The 10748-nt window shown below is 46.6% G+C and overlaps 1 non-coding gene across 1 annotated transcript; it reads left to right on the top strand.

The window, feature by feature from the left end:
* Positions 1-4862: 4862 nt before the first annotated feature.
* Positions 4863-4935, top strand: Trnav-cac (transfer RNA valine (anticodon CAC)). The gene has a single exon. It is a non-coding gene; the product is annotated as a tRNA-Val (tRNA).
* Positions 4936-10748: the final 5813 nt, after the last annotated feature.

Genomic DNA, 10748 nt, shown 5'->3' with positions numbered 1-10748 from the left:
TCACACTAAGCCTGAAAAGTGGGGTAGAAGAGCATGAATTTGCAACATAATTAGGCCACAAGTAGCGTGATGAAGTTGGTATAATGTTAATTAAGCATTTAGCCTAGAAACGATTGCCTAAATTGTGACCCAATGAACGATATGTGTAAGCACCAAGCACTATTGTTGATGTTTCAATTAGAGGATGTGGATTCATTTCGTGGTAGATGAGGATTGTTTGTTTTTAATTCTCTCCCGTTTAAGTACTAAAAGCACTAAAATGCTACAATTATTCTTACGGTTACTCCAATCTATCATCAATATCAGAATAAACATTGACTGTAATCTCTTTTGTAGTGCTCGGTGTGATTTCGATCATGTACTTTCATACTCCATTAGACGGTCATAAAGATCAAATCACGCTTGCCCGCTCGATCCAACGCTAGATTCGGCTGACAAAAGGCAGACAAATCGTGTCAAACAGCTCGCAAACACACTAATCTCCCCTCTCGCATGCCCGGCTATTCCCAGCCCCGACATGAGGGATTGCGCTTTCCGCCACACGGCAAAGCGTCCACCCCGTCGTCGTTCGAGCGTTTTGCGATCGGCTCTGTGTGTGCCATTATTTATCGCTTTCCTGCCTTTTACCTTTGGGAAATTTACAAAACAGCTTTGATAGATTGCTCCGTTAAGCTGGACCGTGACGTGACCTGCTTACGGGAGAAGCTTTCTACTACACTGCTGTACGCTCGCCCCCGCCAGCCCGGCCGGCTCGTGCACTGCCGACGCACAGATTATCGCAGGAGGGCTGCCTGCTGCCCCAGCCCACCATTAGCGATCATTTTCATAAATTTGCATACCATGCCGAGCTGGAGCCGGCTGCCGGAGCACGCGCGACGCGCCCGAAGAAAGTGAGCAGCAATGAGCAATGATTGTTGTTCCGCCCACGCATGGGCACGATTCGAAATCTCACCACGGGTGAAGGATGACAGAGATTGCATCGTCAACATACGAGCGAGCTGGGGGAGGAGGAATTGGGAGTAAATGAGGCGTTGCTTGATAGCATCAATATGCCCATGTGCCTGCAGAGAGTAAATATCTTTAATGAATGAGATTAGATGGAGTGTAAGGTGAAGTATGATTCGACAAAGCAACGGAGGACGGTAGAGGCAAAGGTAGCTAAGCTATTCAATTTCAGCATCATGCACCACAAGAGAATTCAAGATAGCTTCACGATGATTACCGTTTCTTGTTTGGAATCAAATCAAAGTTCAACAATTCACAACGAATCTTCAAAGGTAACTTTATGCACAGCCTTCTTCGAAAGTGAATCTCTTTTCCCTCTATTGGTTATTGACGACCAAACACGAGAGTATCTGTGTGATAAAGTCCTTATTTCTCTAATGCTAGCATCAGTAGCACCCGAGATGCCTTCAAGTTGCGTTTATTGCGTTCCGAAAATGCGGTCACCCGGCTCTCGGAAATGCTCTCGGAACGCAGAATAACACGCAGCAGCTAATGCAGGCCATTGAACGAATTCTAATTTTACATCTGACCTCTTTCGTGTACCGGGAAGACTACCCAACCCCGAGAGACTAAACATTCCAATGGCGGGAATATCGAAATGAAGGTAGGTACAATTTCACCGACACTCGCCTGATACAACACCGACCGATTCTAGGACCCAAGCAAGCAAACAACAACAACGCTATCTCAATCTGGTCCCTACTTTCCCCCTGTTCCCTCCTATGCCCTACCAGCGGCAAAGCTGGCCCTTGTGTGTGTTCCAGATTTGTAACAAGTCTTCCAACGTCAGGGCGCGCTGGGTGATCAACGAACGAAACCGCCATCTTTAAAAGGCCATCCCGACCGGTCGGCGCCCTTGGTACGTGTGCAAGGAGCATTACTTTACAGCCACCCCACAACGCTCCCTCGCAGACACACAATTCAGCTGCGCTGATGCTGCTTTGGCAGGAAGCGATCGTGGTTGAATCTTCGAATTCGAGTTGCCCTTCTCTTACACATGCAGAATCTGACGATGATTATTCGGTACGGTGCAGTTGGGCGGAGAGAGGAGCGGGAATGCAAAACCATGATTCAAGAGCCCCAGTAGTGGCAGTAGTATGCTGATCTAGGCCACCGCAGACGATCCGGAGACGATCGAAAAGAGCAACAGCGTACGGCCCACAAGACCCGTTCGTGAGGGGGGGGGGAGGACTAGAACGACGCGTCGAACGTTCAGTGCGCGACGCAATCCGTTTCCCTCCCATGGCGAGACGAGACGAGAGCGCAGTGCAAAATGTTCGATTCAGCTGTACGGAGTAGTGTTGTGTGTATGGACAGTTTCGACATTTTCCAACAAACTTTCACTATGCAGCGCGCAGGGGTCAGTCGATGGATGGGCAAAACGATGTTGTGTCGAAACGGAATCGTGTTGGGCGAATTTTCATTCACCGCGGTTCATCAAATTTCGTACTATGTACAATTCAACTTGAAGTTTCCATCACTGCATAACATTAATGTAACTTTTGATGATGTTTAAAAGATTTTTTTGTAGTTCAGAAAAAAAACACTGCATCTATTTTAGGTCATCTTTCATTTTAGACCATGTTTGAAGATTCAACTAAGCCCTGTTTTTTTTGGTAAAAACCCCTGCGTAACACCCGAAACAAATGCGAACTGATCCATCAACAGAGAGCGGCAGAAGATTCAATGGTATTGAAAAAGCGTGTCGAAACCCAATGCCCGCCTTGCGCCGTAACAAAACGGTTGCTGTAACCCAAAGCCAGCGTCATATAACAGTGTATAACAGTGGGCCCAGAGACGTCACCCTACAAATCCAGATTCCACCAGTAGCTCTGGGATGGAGGAGCTCGACCGATGGAACTGATTTACACCTGATAGCTAATTTCTTTCCCCCACATTTCCATACATTTTGAAGGACCCAACAAAACCAAAGCACATATATTGAAGTATTCTTTGCCCAATGTTCACGATCGGGAACATTTTAGATTTGGAGATTTGGTTCGATAGTGCGAGCAAACAAAGATAGATAGTGTCGCGCATGAGATCTAAGGGTTTATCTGCCCGCAGACGCTGGTTAGGCTGGCCTACATTTTATGCGGCATCCCAACGCCACCGTGTCCCAACCGTGTCGAAAGCAAATCAAGAGAAGCAGAGATAGAACGAGAAAGAGAGAGAGAGAGCTAAGGATGGCCTTAAAACCCTCAGATTGTTTGAGAAGCAGTGACCGCACAAGCAAAAAAAAAAGAACTGAAATAACAGCTGGAGACCAACTTTCCACATCTGCTGAATCTCCTCGAGAGACACCATCTATCATAGCCACCCCATGACATAACCGTTCAAAAAAGCCGTGTGACCTGTCCGCGTTTCACCTCGTTTCGGAAGGTTGAAAGGAGGTTGAAAATGCGTGAGTAAAGAGAGGGGGGAAGGACAAGATGCGGCTTGCCCACTGACGCATAAAAAGACGCGCCCCATCTTACCGTGCCGATCGACACACACTCGGCACAGTTTGACACCGAAATCGATCGCTAGTGCGTGTGAGGTGCGATAAGGTAGATAATGTACGGGTGCGAAACTTGTGTAAACGATGAATGGTGTTGGGAGGAGGGACAGCTAGCATAACGAATCGCCGTATAAACTAAGCTGCGCCACTTCCGTGCATAGTGACGGAGACTACGGGGGGAATGATCGACTTCTAAGATGCACAGGTTTAGCGCTAGTTTTCCTTTGTGTGCATAGCGTTTTTGCTCGAATGAACACCAAACTCGAGGATAGAACGAGAAAAGGTAAGTTCAAAAAGAGAGCCATCAGTTCGTGACCCTTTCCTGTATGCATAAGCAAATATTTGAAGCGGGTTGGGTTAGGTAACTCTTCACACCGCGTACACGCTCTCTTTCTTTCTCTCTTTCTCTCTCTGGTATCAAACATCTAGCCGATTTAAACCGATGCTGTATGAGAATGACACAAAAAAGCGTTGGCGAGCGATTCTAATATGCTCGACGAGCCAACAGCAGCGGGCTCTCGAGTGTCGCGAGGGGAGGGGGTCGAAGATTTGACCCAGATAATGTAAGCCTAAACCACTGTGCCATTCGAAGCGTTTCACTCCACTCACTCCATCGGGCCCTGGCAGCATTCGACGGGGCGCTCAATAATCCGTCCAGCAGCAGCGGCAGCAGCAGCTGACGGCAGTAGCCTAAGACTGGACGTGGATTACTAACGCCAAACGGCGACCGAACGTTGACGGAGGCACCCTCCCAAGCCCCAGCCCGTGCAAAGTGCGGTAGGGAGCATGTTCGTGGAAGGTGACGGGATCGCATTATAACAACATTAAATCCGTACCGTGCGATGGAAACTGTATTTAGGACTGTCGGGATGTTGTCGTGGGGTCGATTCGAGGAAGTATTAAACGGTACATATTTTAAGCCGGCACATGGTCGCATGATTTCCTGTCCGGCACAGACGGGCTTACTCTCCGATGGATTACGATTTAACAATTAAGCGATTGGCAGCGTATGGTAAGCAGTCGTTGTTGCTGTATTGTTCATAAATATGATCTTTGCTTAAATATTTCTAATCGGTAAAGGCTGATTGTTTCGTATGAATATCAAAAAATCGTTCATATTACTTTATTTAATAGTATTTTTTTAAGTAGTGAAATTAAAACAAACAAATATCTTTGTTCAAGATATGTAATACCAAAAATATTCAATTCTTTTTTTATACTTTTGACGACAGTACGACTTACGACTAAGCAATCATAACGAATTGAAGACAAGCTATTTTGAGCAACAAGCAAGCGCATGAGTTGCTGCGTGAGCGCCTTAGATACTGATTCCGTTTTGGCACCTCCTTCTTCAAGCGTTTCCGTAGTGTAGCGGTTATCACGTCTGCTTCACACGCAGAAGGTCCCCGGTTCGAACCCGGGCGGAAACATGACTCTTTTTTTCACGTGTATTTTTATTGTTTTACCTCACAACTTTGTGTAACTAGAATTTTGATGAGGTGGTTGTGTCTCAACGTAATATAGTCTTACAAAGATTGTTTTGTCGCTATTAACTTTATCAGCTAGTAGTAACTTTTGGAGCTAGTAGGGCCAACAATACACAAAAGCTTCAGTATACGCATTATAAAATGTTGCCTTTTCCATACAACACCTAACATTCAATCTGTCCTTCCCACCCCGCCACAATGCCAATCCAGTTAAAGGGCAAACACAGGCAAAAGAAATAAAAACCCTAGCACGGTGCTACAAACTAATTTCCTTGATCTCAATATGCGTACCTCAATAACATCCCCACGCTGCATTATGCTGATGCATTTTCCTTGGTAGTACTACATTGGACGACAATCACCGTGGCGCCGTCCGTGAAATCACACACCCACTCAGCTCGTCTCCCTGCAGCAGCAGCCACCCTCATCCGAACCCTCACTTGCCGTTGCACAGCCAAGATCTTCTCCATCGGACGGAATCGTTTCATCCGGCCCCGGTGCGTTGCTCAAGTGCGGAGGTTGGCTTGAACGTTAAAGCTAATGCGCTACATTGGTATCGTTTAAGTTCACTATATTGGCCACCGCCGGAGAGCAGTCGTCCGTCTGGCTGCTGCCACAGTCCGTGGACAGTCCGTTTATTGCCGCCGGTTTCGATTAACCTTAATGGCATGTGGTAAGACACTACTCTACACTGTGGTACTGTAGGGGAACTGATGGCTACTGGTAGGTTACAAATAAAACTCAAACGTTTACATCCAACCCAAAAAGAATACGAAATCGTTACAAATTATGTATATTTGTTCGATCAACTGGGTTTAAACAACACATTCAAAGCAATTATTTACAAAGCAAAAGATGCCACGGTTAAATGACTAACTTCAATGCCACAAGCTTGCTTGTATCGAAACATTATCTTCTTAACTCACGATCACAAATAAACCTTCTCAAGATCATCTTACGCTCAGTGGAACAAGCCCGGGGCAATGGCGGCAAAGGGTAGTGCGCGCGCTCCACTTATCTTCATCTCCATTCCCCCAAATCTGCTCACCGACGGTTCGGCGCACCCTTCAATCGCGCACGGTCCTTGACACACGGAGCAAGCTTGGACGAGCATAATCGGAGTGTTATTTAGAACACACGTTTTATGACAAACCGCGGACATGACACCTGAGGACCAACCGCACACGGCAGCCGCAGCACCCATAAAATTAGCACCCAATCGTTTCCCGTACCGTACCGACACACAACGTTCGTCAACCGTCATGAATGCATTAAGCTTCTTGGCAACCGTTTTACGGCTAGATTGGTGAGCGAAGAAGCCACTTTTAGCCAAGAAATTGGAAGTGTATTTTTGCAAAGTTTGCTTGTTACATCTTCGGTTGTTAAAGAAAGATATAAATTAAGCTGCTGCTTACATTAATCTATCCCTCGCTAAGATGGCTCGCTTATGGTGAACCACGCACAATTGTTGAACCTACTGAACGGTAAATGGCTGTGTTTGCTCATCGCTCGCAACATTCTTAGTCAATTGCTTTCGGGTGCACACGGTAATACCTAGGGGGTTGGTTGTTCAACGGATAAGCTGCCCGAGCTAATGAGGTAATTATTGTCACATTATAGAAGTTAATTACTATACCAGCTGCGCTGCCTAGTTGCTGGCTTTTGCTTCAGGGAGGATTTCAGCCAGCGGAAAACGACAAACAAGACCGAGAGTTCAGCAGCAGGAAGTTTACGCTTCTTACTATCGTGTATATGGGCTTGTTTACGCGGATGTTTGGTTCCGCGAAAATTATTTATAACACTGATACGATACGGAGATGTGCTATCATTATTATTCTTATTATAACCCCCAACTCTCATTCCTATGGGCGGAATGTTTCGTTTGAACACGTTTGATAGCGATCCTACCTAAGTAGAGTTAAGTGACATACTTTCAGAGAGTAACGCGTTCAGGTGTCATTCTGACAGATTGTTCCTTCAAACATGCTTTTACAAAGACACTTCGACAAAACAGAAATGAAATTTAGCATTCTTTAAACAACATTGAAGCTGTCTCATAGCTCCAATCCCTTTTAGAGTTCTCCGAAAAGATCCTTGTTCGCTCGATCACGTGTCTCAAACACGAATAAACAACCTTTAACACAAGTGTGAATTGAAAGCTTTCGCAATTTTAATCACGGTCACCAAAGCTCATTATTGTGATGGTACATTGAGTTTCAACGCAAACAAAGCACGTCCCCCTCACGTCCTAAACCCATCACGCATCAAGAAAGCAGCGGAAAACAATAGGTGCTAAACAAGCAAGAATTGTCCTCCATTGGTTTCCTTTTCACGCCGTTACACAAACGCACCAACCAAGAAAGGAAGTAAAATTACATGTCACAACACCAAGACAGCGCTTGGTGGCGCTAACTCACATCAACCGCTTGCAAGGGCTGGATGGTCTTTGGATGGAAAATAAAAGTCAAACATCACTGACTGGGTGCGGTTAATTGGTACAAAAGCAAAACCGCCCCGTAGTGTGACCGTGTGTGTGTGTGAGCGCGCTCGCCAGAGTGTCACACTTTTTTGCCAGTGCAAGGCGGCTTTTTTGTTGTTGTTTTGGAACATAATTTATTCACCAAACATGACACACTTTTGCATCCAGTGAAGAGACCACACCACAGCCCAATCAGCCCCCAACGACCCTGGCGCGGCGGGAGCTGAGTGAAGGGAGAGTAACCCTGTGCACTGTTGGCTCAACGGATTGGATCGGCTGATGGTGAAGGCACCCATGTATTGAGGTTTCAATTCCTTTTCCATCGTGTTTCGGTGAAGTAAAGCAGCGAAAATACACAAACCGAACGAGCGCGAGAATGCGCACCGGAACCGTTTTCGAACTGGAGCAGTAAGGCAAAGTGCACCACGGAAAGGGAAGATAAAAATAAACATAGAATTGTGTGTTCTTGTGAGGAAGAGAAAGTAAATATTACAAATTCTAGCCACAAGTAGCACACACACATAACCAATATTGCAATTAACAAGTACGGCTAAAATGATCAAGCGCATGAACTATCTGCTTGACAATTACGATGTAACGTATAGAATAAACCCTTCAATGCTAGACCAAATGAATGGATTATTTAGTTATGTGTTGATGTAACATAATGCATACATTTTTTTTAATTTCTTCACTATCTCTGTGATAACATATGCTTCTTCGCGAAAAATTCTGTAAACTAATACAATTTCCCAAAAACTAGATTAGACTAATTCTGCTTATCATTAACCATTTATCCCCTGAACAGTTTGCCATCACCGTTGTCATCATCATTATGAAACAGTGGTAAAGTGGATGCTCCTCTTTCTTTGTCATTGTTTTTGCGTATCTTTCAACGCTAGCTAGCATAACATTAGTTATGCATTGCTTTGAAGCGAAGCATAACAAACCCAAACTCCAGTAGCCGCCGGCGACTGTGCTGCATCGTTGCCAAACTGTGCTTCTTTCTCTTCGCCCTATTCGCTCATTAGCAAAAGCCAGCAGGCCAGCCAGACACAGGGTTTTGTTCACGGGTGCACGCACAATTTCCTGCTCTTCCATGACCCCATCAGCGCCAGACCAGTACGTATGGCTCATCTACACACAGCAGGCAACCCACTCTTCACAGCCGAAACGCAGCTGCGTCATGCGTAAGCCAGCCAGCGTCTGCTGGCGAAACCCCTCCCACCCGCCAGACACTGCGTGGAGCGACATAAACGCACCAAAACGAAGCAAAAGTCGATCGGTCGCTCGACCCAGGGCCCCCTGGACCCCGCCAGTAAGCTAGATACACCGGCGCGTCGCAAACAGCGAATCGGTAAAGCCAGGGCCACCGTTTTCGTACCACGCGCAGCGGCCTCAAAAAGACAGCAGCATAACGAGAGTGGGAGAGAGAGAGAGGGAGGAGGAGGCAAGCACACGCAAAGGAGACAATGGGGAAAACAAAAAACGTGACGAAGGAAACAAAAAAAAGCAAACTATACCACACGAAAAACGAAAGAGAAACGCACGCATCTTTGCGTACGGGGGCCGACCTAAATTGACCTAAAGAATCGGAGAGGCCCGGCTTTGGTCGCGAGCACGGGGGACAGGAACTAAAGTGTGCGCGACCTCAAGACCCACAAAAAACGTGCGTGCGCCCCAGACGATTTGGTTGGCGAAATGGACAGTTTTTTTGGTTGTTGGTTTGCTGTCACCGCATCAGCAGTACCCCCCGCCGGGGCGACTCGGTCACGTTGCGGAGAAGTGAAATTTAATGTCGAGCAGGGCGCGCAAAATGGTCGGTAGCATTTGGGTGCTAGTTGAATTGATTATTAGCGAAATCGTACAGCGAATTGTCGTAACGAGGCTCAAGAAACTTCAGTACAATTCCATAGCGCTTTGGTAAATCTAATTTATAACGAAATCATATCGAAATCATTAAACACATCTCAAACGGCAATGAGTCAACTTCAACCCCTCTCCATCAGCCGTCATTCGAAATCTATCTCACGCAGGCACTGTGAGGTCACCGTTATACGACCATCCGCAGCATCAGTCTGTCGCGGTATCTCGACTTGTTTAGACAGCGTTTTGGGTCACATTTCACAATTTGTCGTCTCGGCTCGGACACAGGTCGATCTTCATAGCCGTCGTCACCTCCATTAAGGGTCAGGCTTTGCATCGTCCGGCTGGACAGGTCAACAAAGACGACAGAATAAATTAAATACGATTAGCCGCCCTTTACGTTACCGAGCCCTGTGGTGAGAGGCGAACACTGTTAGCCCTGGCTGATGAACGTAAGATCGACCACGCAGCAATAAACGTTAAAAAAAACTCAAAAAACCAACCTACCACTACGCACGCGGCGAGGGTGAGCCTCACGCCAGCTGCGATCGTGATGGTGACTACGATCGTGGTCGCGGCAAGAGGCTCGGTGCGCATGGTGCCATCTCTCGATCTCGGGTGTACCATTTGGTACGACCACAGTACCTTGAATAGATAATTAGGGGGAAACCTTCAGTAATGGTGGCGGTTCGATTGTTTTGGGCCCGCGAACGACCCGTTTAATGGCGCGCAGGGTACAAATTGTAATTGAAAGTTTTTTCATTACAAGAGCACCGCAGCTGAGAGAGCTATCTGCTTACTCGACACGGCTTACCCGAGGCGACCCTGCCTAATGAAATTAGTACTCTCGAGTACTATTGGGGAGGCTGCTTAAGTGTAGCACGGCATTTGTGAAATGGACATGCGGGCATTGAAAGGTAAATTATTTCAATACTCAGACTGAAGTCCAAAAACGGAGAAAATGGAGCTTTACGAAGAAGTCGTCTGTTGCCATTTCATCCGGATTCCGTGAGAAATGACCCCCAAGAGTGATATGGTGTCCCTGTGTATGCACCAAAATCCATTCCCAAGCACCCCTCATGCTCTGTGCCCGTTTCTGTCGAAGGTGATTTCCTGCATGTGACAGATCACACTGCCGCACATGCACAAGAAGCTGGCATCATCGCCTTATCCTGTTCTTGGAGCCTTCTACCATCTCATCATGCTTACGCTTTGCTCGATTTGCCATCCTCCAGAAATCCTTCACGGTTTCACCCCTTACCCCAAGGGCCCCTTCTTCTTGGACTCATTACGGCATCGAGAATCGTCACCGTGTATAGTTAAAAGTAGGTCACCTTATGTAGCATACACCTTGAAACCATCAAGATGAACTTTTTCTCTTCTCGCCAGCTTTCTCTTGCTCTCCATGTTC

The sequence above is a fragment of the Anopheles gambiae genome, chromosome 2, assembly GCF_943734735.2.
Source record: "Anopheles gambiae chromosome 2, idAnoGambNW_F1_1, whole genome shotgun sequence".
NCBI classification, from domain to species: Eukaryota; Metazoa; Arthropoda; class Insecta; order Diptera; family Culicidae; genus Anopheles; species Anopheles gambiae.
Note: the sequence above shows the minus strand (reverse complement) of the source record. Positions and strands in the feature narration are given on the sequence as shown.